Here is a 21,514-nt window from a genome sequence, read left to right as displayed (position 1 = left end):
ATAAGATACACACAAGGGACAGGGCAAAAGAAATATTTTTTCATTTCCATATGACTTCTGTGCACCTTTTACACCGATTACCTCACTATTTTATTGCATAGCTTCCCTAGTGAGTTGCCTAGATGGTGGTCGCTCACCAAATTTCCTTTTAATTCACGCCAGGTCCTTCAAGAACATGTACAGGTAAGTCACAGGTCGGAACGCTTTGATGTGCCTCAAAACACCTCAGCCAGTGTATTAATATTCTCCTTTACTTTTGAGATCATAATGGTTGTGAAGAACTATAATGCTTTCATTTGAATGATAGTCTCTCTCTCTCTCTCTCTTAAGATTTATTTATTTGAAAAGCAGAGTTAGAGGGAGAGATAGATCTTCCAATTGCTGGTTCACTCCCCAAATGGCCACAACGGAGAGGGCTGGGCCGGCCAAAGCCAGGAGCCAGGAGCTTCTTCCAGGTCTCCCACATAGTTGCAGGGCCCCAAGGCTACCCTCCACAGTTTTCCAGGCACATTAGCAGGGAGCTGGATCTGAAGTGGAACAGCCGGGACTTGAAGCAGTGTCTATGTGGGATGCCAGCATTACAGGCAGTGGCTTAATCAATTACTCCACAAGGCTGGCCCCTGAATGATACTCACATAATTAAAATCACCTGTCACAACAGGCGCCATCTTCGACAAACTCGCTAAAACTCCAACCCTAGCGAGATTCTCCTCTCCCCGCCCCCATACACCGACTCTTTCTAGGGTCCCTCTCCCGCATCCCTTCCCCTTTCCATTACCACGCTCGATTCCACGTAGCCCCTGCGCTCTTTTTCTCCTTGCAGCCCTCACGGAGGAGCAGACGCCTTGGGCTGCCTGCAGAGTAGGGGATCTTGCTCGCTGCATTCCGTGGAAACCTAACCGCGCCATGTCGTGTTGGATGTGAGCATAGGAGTGCTGCACCTACAGGGCTGAGCAGAGGTCAGTGTCATGAACTGCTCCCACGTCTCTTGATTCCCAGTGTGTGCACCTTGTGTTTTCCAGCCCTGATTTCGTCGAGGTGCTGTGTAAGGTGTTGGCCTGTGACCCACTCACGTTGGGTGGGTGGTGGTGGTGGTGGTCGCCTGTGCGGTCCCCTGGGAGATGGCTTGTCTAAGGCAGGAGCTGTGCTGAGGTCGCACCCAGGTTGGAGCGTGGGGTACTTTGCCCTGGCCCCCATGCAGGGACTGGAGGGTGTGAGTAGGGGCGATGCGCTGTGCCTGCCCATCGCCTGGCTCTCCTGCGCCTCGTGCTCGCTCCATCGGGGAAGGAGGTGCTGGGGTTCTTGTTGGAGAGGTGCCCCACCCTCCCTGCGGTCCCCACTGAGCAGGGGTGCAGGCTTCCCTGGGGTGCAGCTGTTTCCTCGCAGAGTTGCATGTTCTGGTGAGGCCGAGGTGAGCTGTCCCGGTGGGCACCGTTGCCGTGTGCGTGAGCAGGCCTCGGGCTGACCCCAGCCACAGGGAACCCCTGGCGCTGCACAGGGGGCACAGAGGCCCGCGTGGAGGGTAAGTGGCCCTGGTGCAGGGAGGGCTCCTGTGTCCCTGGGTGCCCAGCAGGCCACCAACCGGGGCCACTTTGAGGTCTGTGACAGTGAAGTGAGTAGTGTGTGGGAATAGAGGAGAGGAGGGTGTGTGGTGCAGGGACAGTTGGCACTGCGGGGAGTGTAGCCACATTTATGACACAAATCTTGGACCCAACAGTATGTTCCATCAGGCTTCTTGACAGGAAGAATAGGGGTATTGTAAGGGGAGTTAGTTGGCTGAAGTAGTCCTGCTGACCTCAGTCTAGTGATTGTAGGTCAAAGCCCGTGTAAGGCTTGTGGGTTGAGGGGGTATTGAGGATTGTTGGGGAACGAGGGGTCCTTGAGGGGTATCTTTATGTGGTTGAGGTGAAGGGCAACCAAATGGTGTCCAGTGTCCCAGACAAAGGGTCTACCTGCAGGAAAGGATACCCAACTGTCGTGTGAGGTTTAGAGTCTTGAGAGAGGGGGCTAGTAACAGGAGAGGGGGTAGGCGAGGGTCTGAGGATTGTGGGGCAATGATGGAGTATAGCTTAGTCAATATGCCCACCCAAGGAGCAGAGTTGGACAGGCAGGTAAGATAAGAAAGCTGTGAGTGAAGATTATAGATCCTTTTGAGCAAATAAGAGGTTGAGTACTGAGTGGCTGTGAAATCTGGCCATTATCTCCAATAATATCTAGAGAGCAAGGACTAAAGGTCTCACATATTCCTGTAAGCTGTCCCCATATCCAAAAAGAAAGAAATTGGCTTGTGAGACACACCCTGGGATCTGCACTGGCGATGGCAGTGATGGGGGCCTTGTCGGTCCTTGGCAGCCAGTCCAAGGCACGCATGACCGGACAATCCTGGCTCTGGATTGGGGTTGGAGAGAGTGACTCAGCCTCCAGAGAGGTGGGAGCACTCAGATTTCCAGTGTCCCCCGTCCCCACAGGGCCAGCATGGCCTCAGCAGGGCTCAGGGATTCGGGAAGGCTCTTGCCCAGTGTTCTTCCTTGCCACACTTGAAGCATGGCCCCAGGGGCTAGAAGGGTGTTGACCAGGGTATTGTATGGCCCTCTTTAGTGGGCAAGCAAGTAGCTGGTATTTAGTCTGCTCTCCTTTTAGCTTTGAGTTTTAGATTTGTCTAGTGTATTAAAGACCCCAAAGGCAGCTTTTCTGAGATTCTTTTGTTGGGTCTGGGGCTTGTCTTTAATTTAAGGAGCTTTCTTTGGTAATATCTGGGGATGCCAGTGAAATAAAGAGTGTGGAAGTAGAATCTCTCCATCTCCAACCCTGGGTCTAAGTTGCTGTATTTGAGGAGGGCCTCTGAGTCAGTTCATAAAAGTTTCAGGGTTTTCATGAAGGCTTTGTAAAGTGATTTTAAATGTTATCCTAGTTCCTTTGGGGTCCTTAGGAGCTGCGTCTGTTTGAACAGAGTGTCAAGTTAGGTGTGTCTAAGGAGTTTGCAAAGGCCATGGCAGCAGCCGCGCTGTGGACCTTTCTCTCTAGGTGTGGGGAAGAGGAAAGAGTCGCATACACCTCCTGCTAGGTGAGGTCACAGGCGTGGGTTAGGTGCAAGAATTCCCTTGTGTATTGGGCAGACTCCGTGCTGTAGGAACCTCGGTGCTTTTCAGTTCGAGCCAGATCAGAAAAGGAGAAAGGGACACAGACATGGACAACACCCTCAGCACCAGGCACCTCACGGAGAGGCAAGATGGGGATGGGTGGCAGGGGTGAGCATGGCCAGCATGGCCTCCACAGAGCTCAGGGATTCGGGAAGGCTCCCCGAATCTGCTGGGGGCAGTTGCTGGGAATGCACAGGCAGTATGGAGGAAAAGAGGGGGGGTGAGCAGGAATGGGGGTGCAGTGGGGTGGGCAGCAGCTCCCTGTCTCAGTGTCCATCAGGCCCTGCTCAGACACAGGTTTGAGGAGAGAGCATATGTTTTTATTTAAAGATTTATTTATTTGAAAGAGTTACACACAGAGAGAAGGAAAGGCAGAGAGAGAGAGAGAGAGAGAGAGAGAGAGAGGTCTTCCATCACTTGGTTCATTCCCCATTTGGCCGCAATGGCTGGTGTGTGCCGATCTGGAGCCAGGAGCCTCCTCTGGGTCTCCCACGCGGGTGCAGGGGCCCAGCAACTTGGGCCATCTTCTGCTTTTTTTTTTTTTTTTTTTTTTTTTTTTTTTGACAGGCAGAGTGGACAGTGAGAGAGAGAGACAGAGAGAAAGGTCTTCCCTTTGCCGCTGGTTCACCCTCCAATGGCCGCCGCTGCAGCCGGCGCACCGCGCTGATCCTGGCAGGAGCCAGGAGCCAGGTGCTTTTCCTGGTCTCCCATGGGGTGCAGGGCCCAAGCACCTGGGCCATCCTCCACTGCACTCCCTGGCCATAGCAGAGAGCTGGCCTGGAAGAGGGGCGACCGGGACAGAATCCGGCGCCCCAACCGGGACTAGAACCCGGTGTGCCGGCGCCGCAAGGTGGAGGATTAGCCTATTGAGCCACGGCGCCGGCTCATCTTCTGCTTTTCCAGGGTACAGCAGAGAGCTGGATTAGAAGTGGAGCAGCCCGGACTCAAACCAGTGCCCATATGGGATGCCGGCACTGCAGGTGGCGGCTTTAGCTGCTATAGCACAGCACTGGCCCCAGGAGCATACGTTTTTGCTACACTCCGTCATCAGACAACAAACATAAAGCTGTGGCGGGGTGGGGCAGTCCATTCTGGAGTTCTGTCCCATTGATCCCAGAGCGCAAAACACCAGATCTTTGTATAAGCACAACGTCAGTTTGGCATCATTTGATAATATTATGGTGTATTTTACACAATTTAACTTAAAAAGTTTTTATTACCCCAACTGAGATCTTATCCTCTGAGAGGTCCAGTCATCCACCTAGATGCCTCAAGTTCAGAAGACTTAGTTTGGAACTTTAATATATTGTCAGGGGTTTAAAACCATTTAGTAGGTCCTTTAAAAAAAAAGATTTATTTATTTGAAAGTCAGAGTTACGCACACACGCGCGTGCGCACACACACACACACACACACAGAGAGAGAGAGAGAGAGAGAGGTCTTCTATCCGATGGTTCACTCCCCAATTAACCACAACGGCCAGTGCTGTGCCGATCTGAAGCCAGGAGCAAGGAGCTTCCTCTGGGTCTCCCATGTGGGTGCAGGGGCACAAGGACTTGGGCCATCCTCTACTGCTTTCCCAGTCCACACAGAGATCTGGATTGGAAATAGAGCAGTCGGGTCTCGAACCAGAGCCCATATGTAATGCCAGGGCTTTAACCCGCTGCACCACAGCACAGGCCCTGGTGGGTCCTTTAAGGCTCAGCTTTCCTAAGTAATTAAGGGTCAACAATATAACAGAAAACAAGAGAAAGCTGTCCTGAAACACATACAATTTTCATTACCTAGGTTAGTTACAGAAACAGAGAAATACCTTGATTAAAGAGATCAGCAGGTGACATCAGCCTGTGAGACATTACTTCAGTAGACAAAGAGGTAGCAAGTCAGATAACCCTGTTAACTGGCCATTTAAGACTAGATCTAACTTTACATAATTTCCTTTAAATCTCATCCATCCTAATCTCACACAGCAGTTACCAGTCACAAACCTTCTACAACACACTTATTTCCTCAGTTTTGTTTGTATATAAAATTCTTTTTATTAAAAAATTTCTTCTTTCACCTTTTGTCACCAAGAATGTATTGTTCTGTTTATAACTTTCTCCACAATTGTCTCTCCTACCTACTAATTCCTCTAACTTACACCCTGACACACTCCTGGAATACCTCTAAATTAAGAGAAATCATCTTTTACAAGAACAGGCAGCATTTTAACTCGTCGTTAATTTAAAGCAATTTTTGAATTTTGGGGGAGAAGGTAGGAAACAGGTTCATAATTTTACTGTACCAAAGCGTTGTGAACCCTAAATTAGTGATTGGCCTCATTTTCTCCTGGTTGGCTTTAGCAACAGTGTTACCAAAGATGGCTTACCAGAGGTCTTTTTGTCTACGTGTAGGAAACGATTCAGGCATGAGCCCCGGGGTAGTGGTAAGCAAGCAAGCAAGGTTAATGGGTTAGGGTATCCGAGAGAACGGATGCGCATCTCTCCAGAGGGAATCAGAGTGTGTGCCCAGTAATGTAGACTGGGGAAAGCAAGCTGACAGAGTTTAATGGAGAGCGTACACCTGCCAGGCCAGGCGGGAATCTTAGCAACGGGCTGAAGGCTGAGAGCCGTGCAATGCAGAAGATGGGTTGGAAGGAGAGGAAGATTTCTGAGCGTGTCGAGGTGGCGTGAGGAGGAGGAAGAGGTGGCAGGACATAGGCGGCAGTACCAAAGTCAAGCTCAGACTTCAGGGCTCCACGGTTCGAACTTTGGTCTTTTCCCGAAGAGGGGGAATCTAATAGCTGGAGCGAGACTGACAGAATGAAGGGCGTTATGGAGAAAGAGGATGTGTGGACTGAACATGGGGAGCCCAGAGCATGTCCCACTGTGACTGATGAGGCTAAGTCTTGGAGCATTTGGGGGTTAAAGTTCCCATCTTAGGACTACTGACTGTTATCTGTTGTATACTGTGGCCAACCCGAATTGCAGAAAAAGATGAGTCTCTTAGGCTTTATTTTCTCCTTGTGGATATGGGGGTCCTAAGCTTATGAAGGAGACATCTAAGGTGTGAATCCTTAGGTGGTCGGGAGGGTGAGTTTCCCACGTGGAAAGTAATGGAGGTGCGTTCCAGAGGGTCACAAAATGGAAAGGAGGGAGAGACACAGGCGTCCCCAGACCTCCTTCTGCACCTGAAAACTGAGACCATCTCTTAACTCCAGGCCTCCCCACAGTTGGGCGCTGGCCAGAAGGGACAGTGTCCCAGGCCAGAGGAGGGAACTTGACCTAGTGCTGTTAGGTAGGAAGTCAGAAATGAGCTTATGTGTGTGTGACAAAGGCCTAAGGAATTGACATCTACAGTGGCATCTCAAAGTCATCCTGATAACCTTCCAGGTGCAGCCCAGTATCTGCATTTCAAACGCCCTGCCCAGATCTTGACCTTCCAGGGGCCCTGCCCCTTCTACCCAATAACCATCCTTCCTCTAAGGCGGGGCGACGCCGGCCAGGCTTCCCCTGTCTGGTAACTTCAGTGGGAAAAAAACTCAGAAAGGAATTTTTCATATTTATATTCAACAAGTCCTTTGTTCCGGGAGAAGGAGAGGGGGAGGGAAGGCAAGACCCACCCCCTTAGAAGCCCCAGCCTAAATGTGCACTGGGCTCTCTCTCCCAGGTCCTGTCTGGAGAGGTGCCTGTCCGTTCTCACCGATGTCCCTGCCCTAATAAACCTTGCTATGTGGCTTTCCCCTGCTCTCTGTCTCACGCCTTTGCTTCTCCGATAACAGTGCTAAGATGTTCGGGTGGATGGCTGGAGTAGAAATGCGGCCAGGCCCTCTGGACAGGACTGAGCAGAACTTGCCTCACGTCCCAGGAGTGTGACGAGTGTGACGAGTCTAAGGAGCAAGGAGACGTGGCGGTTCCTGTGGACCGGCCGCCTGGGAGTCGCCTGCCCAGGTTTCGGTACCAAGGGTTAGGATTAAGATGTTGGTGCACAGAAGGCGCCGAGACAACGAGTCAAGGCAGAAAGGCATTTGTCCTTAGGAAGGACAGCACAGTGAAATAGGCTTTCAGCCTTCCCAGGCAGCAGGCTGGGGGCGGGGCTGGTTAAGTGAGACTCAGCCTGTCTGGCCCGCAGGCAGGGCCTTCTAAGCTCTGGTCAGGAAGGGGTGGGCGATGACAAGCAGGAACAGACATGCAGACGAATCTGATCAGTAACTGTTGATCACTCTGAGGGGGAGCAGGGCACACAGGAAGTCAGCCCTAGCTGCTGACCATGAAATAGAAGAGCAGGAAGGGCAGAGCTACTCCTCCACAATGCATTGTTCTGGGGTTTAGAATGTGCTTGGCAGGGTGCTTGTAAGTTACTACCGACACAGTGTATCTTACCGGGTTTGGAGGTAAGGATTTATACCCTGCAGTCTCACAAATCTTGACACTCCCTTTCCTTTTGATTTGTTTCATTTCTTTTTTAAAGATTTATTTTATTTATTTGAAAGAGTTACAGAGGGAGGGAGGGAGGGAGAGAGAGAGAGGGAGAAAGAGAGATATTCCATCTGCTGGTTCACTCCCCAGATGGCCCCAATAGCCAGAGCTGCGCCAATCAGGACCCAGGAGATTCTTTTGGGTCTCCCACGTGGGTGCATGGGTCCCAGCACTTGGGCCATCTTCCACTGTTTTCCCAGGCCGTAGCAGAGAGCTGGATTGGAAGAGAAGCAGCCGGGACTAGATCAGGCGCCCATATGGAATGCTGGTGCCACAGGTGGAGGATTAACCTACTGCACTGTGGCGCCGGTCCCAGATTTATTTCGTTTTTTTTTGACAGAGACAGTGAGAGTTAGAGAGAAAGCTTCTATTTCACTATTTCATTCCCTCAGTGCCCACAATAGCTGGGTTTGGGTTAGGCCAGAACCGGAGCTGGCAATTCTGTCCAGGTGTCCCATGGGGGTGCAGGGACTCAAGCACTTGGGGCATCTTCTGCCGCCTTCTCAGGCACATTAGCAGGGAGCTGTAACGTGGTCATATGGGATACTGGAGTCACAAGTGACAACTTAACCTGACGTACTGCAATGCCAGGCCCTAGTGACAGGGACTGCAGGGGCCCTGGAAAGGAAAGGAAGAAACATACATGATGGAAACCGCCAGGAGCCCTGAGAGACGGGAGAAACACATACAAAGAATCATCAGATGTTGTGTCTGCCCAACTTCTTGTCCACCTCTGACCTGGTTGACTATTCTGTGAACTTTTATGCAAAACAGGCTGCTCTGAAGTCAGTCCTTGGTTGGCTCCTGTTGAATGCTTCAATAGCATATCCCTCGACCAATCAGACAAACTTCCCCATTTAGAATCACAGCAAAGCTCCTCCTTCCAGCCCTTCATGGCAGCGCCTTTTGGGTCCGGAGCTTTCTCTCGTCTTAGTTAACTTCCTTTGCTTGTTCATTCTTCCTTGTGTGCATGCTCATTCTTCATTCTTCCTGGTTGTGAGGCCACCCAGCAGGGTGAAAGAGCTTAGCAGTAAGAGCTGCAGCACAAACGAGCTGTGACGTCTCTAAGGAGCTTGGGAAAGGAAAAACCTGCAGTGTTTCCTGGGTATGAGGCACAAACCCGAGCCCTTAGCCACAGCCTTCTCAACGCCCGGCTGCCCCTCGCGTCATTGGATTCCTGTGCTGGGTCCTTACAGAGAGAGGCCTGAAGGTGGGCGCTAGATCATGCCGCTTTCCCCAAGTGAGAAATGGCCTCACCTTCCTGACCCTCCCTGGCCTTGGTGTCTCCAGGGTTCCTGAGCACAGAGAGCAGAGATTGTCCTATCACCGTGGTGGCACTGTGCGGTCTGCTCCTCTAGAGGGCGCCAGACCTCTCTAGGGTCCTCCCCTCCCTCTGGTCTCTGGGCAGCTGGGGTCTGCCTCCTCTCTGGAGGGTGTCTTGGGGAGAAGCAGCCTGGAGCGGGGCCCAGCCCAGGCCCTGTGGTTGGATTCAGGATCACCGTCCTGTCCGCTGCAGTCTGGAAAGGGTGGAAATGCCAACTTCCTTGTGTGTCTGGAGCCACTTTAATTAGCACTTAATGACCTTAGTCCAAATTTGTGGTCTTGATTTCGCTCTGCAGAGCAAGGAGGACATTGCCTTGTATTACAGCAGATCCAGGTGTGAGCACAGCAGGTGCACCAGCTGTTGACTAAAGCACCCCCTGCAGCCATGCTTAGGGGACCCATGTCAGTCTCTTCCCTATTGTCTTCTTTACCTGCTGCACTTGCCTCAGCGTCCCCCTACTAAAGGGCCCATGCTCTTAGCTACTTCCACTCTAGGTGGTCCTGGGCTCAGGGTGGCCCTTCGGGGTCAGAGCCCAATACCTTAATGCCACTTTGTGTTCAGACCCACAGTCCTCAGAGTGCCTAGCACCTGCCAAGTAGTGACCCAGAGGGGACAGGCTGAACTCCTTCCTCCTGCAGCTCAGCACCTGGGACCCCATCAGTCAGTTCTTATGAGGTGAGTCCACTCGGGTACTGGGTTTCCTGGCTGGCCAGGCCAGTGTGGCACCGGGGGAGGTCACACGGAACACAGAGTGCAGCACACACCGCAGCGCTCTGGCACATGACGTGAAGGTGGTCCAGCTTTGAGCCCCTACCCCTTGTGGCTACCTGGCATAAATTCGCCAATTGGTTATCCCACTGACTGGGCACACTCTTACCTATTTCATGATAATTTTTAGAAATCCTCCCCTTTTCCTCTTTGCTACTTGGAGTTTTGAACAATTTGGGGTCCTTGAAGGTGAAATCTATAACCACAAGGTGGCAGTAGCACAGTCCATTTTATTGAGGGATTCTCTTATAGGCTTACCTGTCAGGGATCCCTCACTGCAGGAGTCTGAGTGGAGGTTTGGCCTAGGGTCAGCTACTCAGAGGGGGGAAATGCAAGGGAACTTCCGCGGGATTGGAGAGAGCACTTATTTGTTTAGGTTGATGTCATTCTGCAGTGAATTATGGAGTCTCTGGCAGAGAGCTCTGAAAGGTAGCAGCAGCAGCTGCTGCAGCTAGACTTTTTTTTTTTTTTTTTTTTGACAGGCAGAGTGGACAGTGAGAGAGAGAGGCAGAGAGAAATGTCTTCCTTTGCTGTTGGTTCACCCTCCAATGGCCGCCGCAGCCGGCGCGCTGCAGCCGGTGTACCGCACTGATCTGATGGCAGGAGCCAGGTACTTATCCTGGTCTCCCATGCAGGGCCCAAGCACTTGGGCCATCCTCCACTGCTAGACTCTTTATGGCCTGATACTCACCTTATCTACTGCTACAAGAGGCAGGTTCAGGTTTCATGGGGTAAGCAAAATGCACACAGGCTAAAAATCTGCCTGTGTGGGCTATTTATAAAATAATTGGATGTGTGAAGATTTGTTTCAGTCAGTGGGCTTTTTTTTAAGATTTTATTTATTTATTTGAGAGGTAGAGTTACAAACAGTGACAGGGAGAGACAGAGAGAAAGGTCTTAGGTCCGCTGGTTCATTCCCCAGATGGCCGCAATGGCCAGAGCTGCACCAATCCGAAGCCAGGAGCCAGGTGCTTCTTCCAGGTCTCCCACGTGGGTGCAGGGGCCCAAGGACTTGGGCCATCTTCCGCTGCTTTCCGAGGCCACAGCAGAGAGCTGGACTGGAAGAGGAGCAGCCAGGACTAGAACTGGTGCCCCTATGGGATGCCAGTGCTGCATGCAAAGGATTAACCTACTGTGCCATGGCACTGGCCCGTGGGCTTTTGACCTAAAGGGTCTCAACCTGCAGTGACAAAATGAACAGCTGGGGCCATTATACCATGGCCATTTCTTGCTCATGTGTATAGCAGATGAAAACATAACCCATCGAAGCTGGTCCTTAACAATTCTGGCGTATAGGCTTAAAGGTACAGTTAGAGTTTTCATTTGGGGATCATCTCTGTTTTTGGCACATATACTTGTAGCATTGGTCCCAAGACCACTGCATCGGGTAGGAAAGAGGAAAGTTGAGGTGATGTGGGGGAGAATTGTGTAGTTGTACTAATATCTGCCTCAACCATTTCTTTCTCAGACCCCTCGTAAAAATGGAGGTTTCTCTCTAGTGGGGACTTTCTTTGGCCCCTATTGTACTAATTGTGAACACACATTCGTGGATGGGTACAAGACAGCTCTTCATACCTTTCTTTTGGGCCCATTACAGACCATTGCCTATTCCAATTCTCCATTGAGTCAGTTTGCTGAAGATGATATGCAACATGGTATGTGATGTGATACTTCTTTTCCTATTGTTGAACACCGTGGGCTAGGAAGCATATTCCTTGATCTAAAGAAATATAACTGAGTGGTTCAACTTGATACAGTACCTTCTCTTCCAGTCAGATGTAATATTCGTCCTGAATAATTAATTGAGACAAGGCACATGTAACCACATAGCATAAAATCCATTCACACATTTCAGTTTCCACTCAAACTTTCATCTCAATCTCATCAACCATTTCATTCTCATACCCTCCCAATCTAACTATAACCCTGTTAGGACTTTACCAACAGATTTTAGGTTAACTGCATTGGGCTCTCATGTCAAGGAGTTCCAGCACATTTATTCTCCACCAACCATTTTAACCACACGTGTGCATATGGCCTTCAGTCCCCATGCAGGGCTCAGGCCAAAGGATCCTGGCTCCTTCATCAGTCCCCATCCTGATTCATTTGTCAAACCATCACCTCCAGCAATCTCAGGGAAGTTTTTCCATTGTTATTTGTGCTATCAACCAAAGGCTACCAGTTAAAATCAGCAAAGGAAAAAAAGTATAGGGAAAAATTTAGGGGAAACCAACCATAAGCTTCCAAGGAGCTAGAAAGGAGTCATTTTATAATCCAGGGCTCTTATCTGACTGTGGGTGGCTACAAGTCCCTCAGCTTGTGGCTTAATTCATGAACTACCTGACTCATCCATCCTCTTTGCCAAATTTGTTGAGAAACTATGATTAAAAATAAAATGAGAAAATCCAGAAATTCCTCTTCACAAAATATAGGGAAGAAAGAAAAAAAGGTTTATTATTGAATAAGCATTAAACCAGACTGCAATGTGTATCACAAGCAATCTTTTAAAGAGATTGCAAAGCTAAAAAGAAATCTTACCCTTTTATTATATAATCAGGCAGATATAATCCATTTCAACAAACAGGAAGTTTGTTTTTCCCTGGGTCCATACATGACGCTACAATCAGCTAGGGGGTCCAAGCTGGCCACTCTCACATATCTGGGGCCTCACCTAGATGGCTCTAATGGGTAGGTCCTGCCTCTCCATTTGGATTTCCACTCTGGGCATCTTCATGTGATGGAGGAAAAGTTCGGCAAAGATGAAGGAAGACATTTCAGCAAGGCTTCTTCAGAGTTATGCCCAGCAGAGAGGCAGTAAGGATGGAATACTTAACAGGGAGCAGGGTCTAGGTTAAAGCAGGGAGTTGTTACCAAATAGTTAACAGGGGCCCGTTTTCCAAGTAAGAGCAAAGGGGCATTGATGGAGGAGGAATGGACAGGGCCCCAGATTTAAAGGCAGACCACAAGAGGCTTTGATGTTGGCACAGTTAACAGGTTCCAGTTCAGAATCGAGGAGTACTGATGATATGAGAGTGAATGGAGGCACACAAAGTCTAGAATATTCTATCATTTGTTCTTTTTTTTTTTTTAAAGATTTATTCATTTGAAAGACAGAGTTACAGAGAGAGGTAGAGACAGAGAGAGAGGTCTTCCATCTGCTGGTTCACTCTCCAAGTGGCTGCAATGGCTGGAGCGGAGCCGATCCAAAGCCAGGAGCTAGGAGCTTCTTCCGAGTCTCCCATGTGGGTACAGGGGCTCAAGAACATGGGCCATCCTTCGTTGCTTTCTCAGGGGCATTAGCAGGGAGCTGGATCAGAAGTGTAGCAGCCAGGACTCGAACTGGTGCCCATGTGGGATGCCAGCACTGCAGGCCAGGGCTTTAACCCGCTATGCCACAGTGCTGGCCCCAAATATTCTGTCATTATTGGTGGAATTACTTTAAAAGGTCCAAGCTGAAGTTCATCCCAGAGCAGCAACAATGGTGCAATATTAAACCGGCTGGAGTTCCAGTTGGAAGAATAGTTAACAGACTATCACTTAGAAGCTTGTAACACAAAAAAGCATTGTGGCACAGCAGGTTAAGCTGCTGCTTGGTATGCCAGTATCTCACATCAGGGTGCCAGTTCCAATCCAGCTCCCTACTAAAGCACCTGGGAAGGCAGAGGATGATAGCACAAGTGCTTGAGCCCCTGCACCCACGTGCAAGACCCCAGTGAAGCTCCTGGGTTTGGCCTGGCTCAGCCCCAGTGGTTGTCATTTGGGAAGTGAACCGGCAGATAGAAGATCTCTCTCTCCCCATCTCCTTCTTCCTCTCCCTCTCCCACTGTCTGTTACTCCACCTTTCACATAAACAGAACCAATGTTTAAAAAATACAAAAGGTGTTCATGTAGGGTACATTATGTATGAATGGTGGCCACATGGCAGAGTGAATGGAAGTGAAGATTCGGGGTACAGTGGGAAAGACTAGATTTGAATGATTGGGAGAGCAGGAAGGAATGGGGCCATGAAGGGTAGAGTGTGCTGGTGGGGAGGTGACAATGCTACCTTTTTATCTCAGTGAGTTCTGTGCTCCTGAAAAGCAGTTGTGTTTAGGAAATGCACCTCTCTTCCCATTTTATGTTTCAACAAAGCATCCCTGTATTAGTCAGTCCAGGAGGCTAAAACAAAATAATAAAGACTGGATGACTTAGCCAGCAGGAAATTTCTTTCTCACAGTTCTGAAGGCTGGAAGGTCAAGATCAAGGTGCTGGCAGATTTGTTTCCCAGTGAGGGCTCTCTTTCTGGCTTGCAGACAGCTGTCTTCTTGCTGTGTCTTCACTTGACTTCTGTATGCACATGTAGAGTAAGCATACCCTCAAGTGTCCTTTCTTAAAGGCCACTAATTTTTTTTTCTTTTTAAGATTTATTTATTTGAAAGTCAGAGTTATACAGAGAGAGGAGAGGCAGAGAGAGAGGGGGTTCTTCCATCCGCTGTTTCACTCCCCAGATGGCTGCAATGGCCGGAGCTGCACCAATCCAAAGCCAGGAGCCAGGAGGTTTCTCCAGGTCTCCCACGTGGGTGCAGGGGCCCCAAGACTTGGGCCATCTTCTACTGCTTTCCCAGGCCACAGCAAAGAGATGGATGGGAACTGGAGCAGCCAGGGCTCGAACCAGTGTCCATATGGGATGCCGGCACTGCAGGCGGCGTCTTTACCCACTACACTACAGTGCCAGCCCCATCACTAATTGTTTTCACCAGGATTTTACTCTCATGACCTTATCATGACTTCCAAAGGCCCTGTGTCCAAATACCATCACACTGGTGGTTAGGGGTTCAACATATGAAGTGGGGGGGGGGGAGGTTGGAATGTGCACAGAATTCAGTCCATAGCAGTCCCCAATGATTTTTCTTGTTCTGAGGTAATAAAAGGAGACAGAAGGGGTTACAGTTAGGCAGACAGATGGAAGTGTGTGTGTGTGTGGGGGGGGGTTCTTCTCAGAAAAAACTGCTAGGCTGTTTCTTGGAAAAACCACTAGGCACCCACAGGGGCTTGCTTCTGAGAAACTGCATGCTTGCTATCAAAGGTGCAAGCTGGCAGAAGTGCAGAGCTCCCCTGGCTGAGCAGAGCACTGGTTCACATGCCAGAGACCCCCCCTCCCCCTTTTTTTTTAACGAGTTGGCTGGCAATAGTTAACGAACCAGATGACTGTTATCTTACTTTTGAGATTGACATCTTAGCCAGCCAATCAAAAGAATTCCCCTGTTTACCAGCCTAAAACTAAACTCCAAAGTGAGCTATCTTTTCTGGCTTTTCCTTTATCAATAAACTTGCTTTTCCTCCTCATTCCTTGCTTTCTGTGTCCTTCATTCTTTACCGGCATTGGACAAGAACCCAGTCAGTCCCAACACCAGAATGCCCGTGTCAGAGAGACCTGTCTCCATCCTTCCCCAGGATTCAAGCGTGGCTCCTTTGTAAATCCCCAGACTCCCTTCCTTGTCTTTGGGATGTTCCTCATCAATGAAAGTGTTCCCCACGGTTATAGCCTGAAAAGAATGGTATCTAGTCGCCGCATGCATTTTGTCTTTCACAAGATTAAGTGGTAGAATGCGATTACTAGGTCGGAGTGTTTGTGGTCCATGACCACCTGAGCACTGTCAGTTTCCTATTTGTTCCCCAGGCCTCAAGGGGGCACTGAGTGGCACACTACAGGAGCAGAACACCCCCACCCCCCAGTCCCGCCTCCCGCCCCCAGCCCGATCTCTCTGCCCCAAGTCCCGGAAGGAAGATGGAATGTGGATGCAGAGGGGTCACCGTCAGGTCTCCCTGAATTCTCTTTTGGTCTCCGACTACGATACCATCTGGCCAGGGTGCCTGTCCCGGTACCTATGTTTATCAATCTCAGTTTCTTCACTTTTCTATTTCTCTGAGGACAGAATTATACCACCGTGGCCTCCCCCCCCCCCCATCTGCTTCAGTGGTATCTCCCAAGGCAGACTGTACCAATCTGAGACTTCGCCACAGCCATCCCAATGGTACGTATCACCATACTGTTATTTACTTGAGAGGACTACCACCTCCGTAGTGTCTTCCCAGCTGCACAGTTGTACTGATCTGTGGGGAACCATTGTAATATTTGCTTTCCTTCCCCACAGTAAGTCCCTAGGTAGGACTGGACCATCCGAGGTCTCCCCTCCTTTTCTGCAGTGGTATCTCCCCGCTGCAGGCACTGTGGTCCTCAACTCTTCATTTTTTATATATTAGTTCCCATCAATCACCCCTTGCAGCACATATGCACACCTAACATACACATAATTTACCCATCCATATCCTTTGCATAAAAGGCGCCACTCTTACTGCCAAGTTTTCAAATTCCTCCCCAAATCCCATCTCTTCCGCGTAAGAGGCACGTTTCTCCGCGGTACAGAATCATTCATTGGTGTAAGATGTCTGCTCCCCTGCCAATCTGATTGCTTGATATGGCCATATTTCTTGCCAACCAAATAAAATTATTGCCCTTACTGAACAAAACCAATGTTAGCTGTTCACGTCAATGACGTCAGAAAATGCTACTGCGCATGAGCAGTAATGACTGACAGAACCTGAGGCGGAGTAAAGGGCCAAGAAAGTGGCTCTCAAAGTTGTGACTGTTTTTGCAAAACACCACGGGGAAAGGGGACTTTGCCAGAATAAGAATTTGACTCTTCAGATCAGAGCAGGATATGAACAGGAGGGCAGAGGGTTCGCTCAGAATAGATGTGAGAAGCTCTGAGGGCAGAATGACAAGGACCAATGTGGGTTCTCCAAAGATGGGCACTTACTTGGTGAGTCCTTGGAAGGGGTCTCTGGGTTTGGGCTGTCAACTGAGTGACAGGGATCTGTAGCATGAATGATGGGGTCTATGGGGTGACTTGGATCTGGTGGGTGAGTGATGGGTGTGTCCCTGGAAGCAGTGATGGAGGTGTGCAGGGTGAGTAGTAAAGTCTGTAAGAGTGGAACCGAGCCCCCAAACAGTGTCTTGAGTGCAGATGCGAGATGCCATCAGGCCACAGTCTCCTAGCCACGCTCCCTTGGCCTCACCTGCAATGGAGGAAGTGGTGCAGCTGGCCCTACAAGATTCGAATCACTGCACTCAGGAGGTCACTTGCTTCTCCAATAGAGAACAGGAGGTGGCCGGTACTGCCTCGAGGGGGTTCTGTTTGGGTGAATCCCAGGTCTGGGCAGCACATTTCCAGGGCCAGGGCAGAAGATGACCCCCACCTGCATGGGGCCCCCAGGCTGCCTGAAGCCCCCTTGGCCAACACCAGTAGAGGTCTTGTTGCTGCTTCAGGGCTGGACTGCCGGCTTCCCCATTGCCCACGCCCCAAGGCGCATGTCACCTTGTTTCTTGTCTCTAGTTCTCTTGCAGACAACCAGAGCTCAAAGCAAAGAAGGTATGTGCAAGGCAAGCCTCGGTGCCTGGCCGGGGGCAGCCTGCAGCTGCCCCTGACCCTTGCCCGCTTTTTCCTGGCTCCCCCTGTAGCATCCTTAGAAATCCAAACACCATCTTTCAGCAGAGCGGTGGTTCTGGAGACCTCAACTGCTACCCTGGCATCTGTTGATAGATGAAATGTTCTCTTTCCTTCGCCCCAAAACCTCATTATTTTGATTTGCCACTGAGGGCAGGGACTGAACTATTGGTAACAGGAGTATTTGGGATGTGTGGTTGGAGGAGTCTGTGGGGGCGAGTGTTGGAGTCTGTAGTGTAAGTGGTGGGGAAGTCTTGGAGTATGTGATAGGAGGGGGGTCTCTCGAATAAGCAATGGGGGGTCAGTGACAATGAACCAGTGCTGGGTGGCCTATGAGGTCCATGATAAGGCTGTGTGGTTGAGTGATGGGGATTCGTGGGGGAAAACAAATGTCCTTTCCCATTTCTTTCTTTTTTTTTTTTTTTGACAGGCAGAGTGGACAGTGAGAGAGAGAGACAGAGAGAAAGGTCTTCCTTTGCTGCTGGTTCACCCTCCAATGGCCGCCGCAGCTGGCGCGCTGCGGCCGACGCATCGCGCTGATCCGAAGCCAGGAGCCAGGTGTTTCTCCTGGTCTCTCTTGGGGTGCAGGGCCCAAGCACTTGGGCCATCCTCCACTGCACTCCCGGGCCACAGCAGAGAGCTGGCCTGGAAGAGGGGCAACTGGGACAGAATCTGGCATCCCGACCGGGACTAGAACCCGGTGTGCTGGCGCCGCTAGGTGGAGGATTAGCCTATTGAGCCGCGGCGCCGGCCTCCCATTTCTTTTTTTAAACATTTATTTAATAAATATAAATTTCAAAAGTACAACTTTTGGATTATAGTGGTTTTTCCCCCCATAACCACCCTCCCACCCACAAACCATCCCATCTCCTACTCCCTTTCCCATCCCATTCTTCATCAAGATTCATTTTCAATTATCTTTATATACAGAAGATCAACTTGCTATATACTAAGTAAAGATTTCAACAGTTTGCACTCAGCAGGACCATTTTACCAGCTGGCATTTAAAGATTTCTAGTCTAGTAATTTGATGAGCTGTCAATCTGGATATCACTTGTCATTCTCAACTCTTCTCCCCTCCCCCACAGTGTTCTGTCTTTGTAGGCCTTTGCCTTCTGTCCACCAGAGTTAGACCTGACTATGTTCGGGTAAGAAGCTCCTGCCTCCTCATGTAAGGATTCCTAGAAGCAAGGAAGCAGTATTGTATAGTGGTTAAGAGTACAGATTCTGGAACAAAACTCTTAACGACTTTGTGCCTTAGTTTCCCTAACTGTAAAATGGGAATGATGCTGCTGATAATAATACCTACCTTGTATGGCTGATGGGGAGATCAGTTGAATTAAGCTGTTTAGCACAATTCTTGGCACATGTATAATAGGCCTTATTTATGAATTTGTTATTGTTATATAATTTATACTATAAAATGGACTTGTATAAACACAAAGTTAGGATTCTGGAAGTACGGGAAGACCAGGGCGAGGCTGAAATGAATATATGTAAATCCTAGGATTCTATATAACTGTGTTGAGCTGCAGTTGTTTTTTCTCAGCTTCCAAGAAGCTGTGATGTAAAGGGAAGGAAATACTCACTTATTTTATCTCACAGAGTGAGTAAGCCCCTTCCTCAGAAGCAAAGATTTCTCCATGTGGTTAGGACAGTTTTCTGATGGGTCAACCCAGCCTCACCAGCAATCTTGTGATACGTACAAGGATGAGATTGCTCTGCTGTGATTTAAAACATGTCTTTATGTCATCCAAAGGTATCCTTCTGGTGCAGAGCTAAAGGGGTATGACTCTTCAAGAGGCCAAGACTGTGCCAGCACAAACCGCTCTCATGCTCTGGTTCACTACAAGGATATAACTTTGGTGGTCAGGAAGAATTAATGAACCCCATGCCCTTCAATTTCTTTTCTGTTACATTATTTTTCCTCATCTTGGATTTGAGCACTACAGGCTGATCTTCCCATGGGTCTGTCCTTTTCCATTCCAGGCTTATAATTCATGACCATTTTCAGTTCTTTCCCTTCTGCCCTTTCTAAATATATCTATATTATTCCTACAAAAGTGACAAGTGGCATGAAACTCTCGAGGAACATACAATCTAAAAAGGAACACAATCTCCTAATCTCATGTAATCACTCATTCCAGGCGACCAATTGTGTGGGGAATTTGGTTAATTACCGTCTATACACCTCTCACTTTCTCTTGCTTATTTTTTTTAACCTCTATTTACATGTATAAAAGAAAGCTCTCCAGAAAGTTCCTGGAAAATGCTATTTTGAAAAAATTATCCATGAATTTCAAATTTTTCTTGTACCAAGATAATCTTATCTTTTAATTATATTTTCCATGAAGTACCGTGGTATAAACATATAGTTGGCATAAATCAATCTTTTGCAACAATTTTCCCATTATGTAAAATTGTTTTGCCCTGTGTACAGTAATATTGATGATGGGAGTACTTGATAAGCAGCCATAATCAAAAAATCTGAAATTTTAAATACTCCAAAATCTAAAAGTTTTTGATGTGACATCACGCATGGAAAATTCTACCTCTGACCTTAGGTAACAGGTCTCAGTGAAAATGCAGGTGCCCTAAATATATCATATAAGCTTACCTTCAGAATTCAAGTAAATATGAAACATAAATGAGTTTTGTGTTTAGACTTGATTTCCACTTCCAAGATATCTCATTTTGCATATGCAGATATTCCAAAGTCCAAAACAGTCTGAAATATAAAACATTTTTGGTGCCAAGCAGTTTGAATGAGGGATACTTAACCTGGAGTGGTAATACTACTGGTAATACAAATGATGATGCTAATGATATATAACAGTGGCAGATCAGAAGCCAACATACAGAGATCTTATGCTGAGCTTAGCATGTTATTAAGCACTTCTCATGTATGATCACCGTTAATTCTCACGATAACCCTAGCAAGTCAGCAGTTATTATCCACACCTTACAGACGAGGAGCCTGAGTTCCAGAGCGAATATGCAAGTGATATGTGCTACAGATCTGATAATTCGTGTAGCTAGGGTAGTCTCTGTTCAATGAACACCTGTTGATAGATATCTCAGTGCCAGGATATGGAGATATTTTTAACAGTTGCGTATTTTTCTCTTAGATGCATGTTCTGTGATTTATTAATAACCTATATTGAAGGACTGATGCGTAGTGTCTATTATACTGTGGCAGTGATCACTCCTGACATGGTGAGCATTTCTAGAATGTCTAGTTCAAAAAGTGAGCACGTTTTCTCTTTAACAACCCCTAAACACTTTCATTCAGCAGAGCCATAGTTCTTGAGAACCTGAGGTCGATTGCCTTCTCATCTGTGGACAAATTAAATATTTTCTTTCCTTCACCCCCTACCTAAAAAAAGTGGGCACATTTTGAACTTACATAGATATTGCTGAATTGCCTTTTGAAAAGTTACTACAAGTTGACACTCCCACAATAAGGAAGAAAAATACCCTTTCAAATGCTCTTGTCATAGTTTCAATCCTTGCCTTTTTGATAGGTTATAACATCTCATTTCATTTGTTTGTGTTTATTGACCAATGAGGTTGAACATCTTTTCATATTTTTCTTTTTTTAATATTTATTTTGTGAATTGTTGTTTTGATGGTCATTTGAGGATGTGGTTTTGGTATTCACCCAGAAAGAGTGGAATTAACTGGACCCTACTGAGAACATTTTGTACAAATATGTGATGATAGAGAACTATGGCCATCTTCTCTGTGTGGGTGAGGGTGGCTACCCTAAGTAACCCACCGTGTACCTAGTGAAGTAACCTTCCATCCCTGAAGTGCTTCAGTTCTTTGACTTTGGGTTTCAGGATTAAAGTTTTTTCTTCTTCTTCCAAATATTCATCTACCCATTTGAAAGCAAGGGAGGGAGGGAGGGAGGGAGGGAGAGAGAGAGAGAGAGAGAGAGAGAGAGAGAGACATGAATATCTTCCATCTGTTTACTCCCCAAATGCCTGCAATGGCTAGAACTGCGCCAATCTGAAATCGGGACCAGGAGCTTCCTGCAGGTCTCACTTGGGAATGCAGGGGCTCAAAGACCTGGTCCATCTTCTTCTACCTTCCCAGGTGTACCATCAGGGAGCTGGATTGGAAGTGGAGCAGGCACCTACACGGGATGCCAGCGGTATAGGCGGTGACTTGACCCACCACGCCACAGTGCTGACCCCAGGATTAAAGATTTTTGATGCCTCTTAGACTGATCAAAATGTATTTTCAGGGTTAGCGGTATGGTGCAGTAGGTTAATCCTCTACCTGTGGCACCAGCATCACATATGGGAGCTGGTTCTAGTCCTGGCTGTTCCA

General features: G+C 48.4%; 1 long non-coding RNA gene across 4 annotated transcripts; it reads left to right on the top strand.

Annotated features, from left to right (window-relative positions):
• Positions 1-612: 612 nt before the first annotated feature.
• Positions 613-17,983, top strand: LOC138847590 (uncharacterized). 4 transcript variants are annotated; one of them, XR_016228092.1, is made up of 5 exons: positions 613-959; positions 9,486-9,599; positions 11,290-11,347; positions 15,608-15,706; positions 17,610-17,983. It is a non-coding gene; the product is annotated as an uncharacterized LOC138847590 (long non-coding RNA). The 4 variants fall into 4 exon arrangements; XR_016228091.1 differs by lacking the exon at positions 11,290-11,347 and having other exon boundaries at positions 616-959; positions 17,614-17,983; XR_011385472.2 differs by lacking the exon at positions 11,290-11,347 and having other exon boundaries at positions 616-959.
• Positions 17,984-21,514: the final 3,531 nt, after the last annotated feature.

Source organism: Oryctolagus cuniculus, chromosome X, assembly GCF_051225735.1.
Source record: "Oryctolagus cuniculus isolate XC-2025 breed Fujian yellow rabbit chromosome X, ASM5122573v1, whole genome shotgun sequence".
NCBI classification, from domain to species: Eukaryota; Metazoa; Chordata; class Mammalia; order Lagomorpha; family Leporidae; genus Oryctolagus; species Oryctolagus cuniculus.
This window is presented reverse-complemented; position numbering and strand designations above follow the sequence as displayed.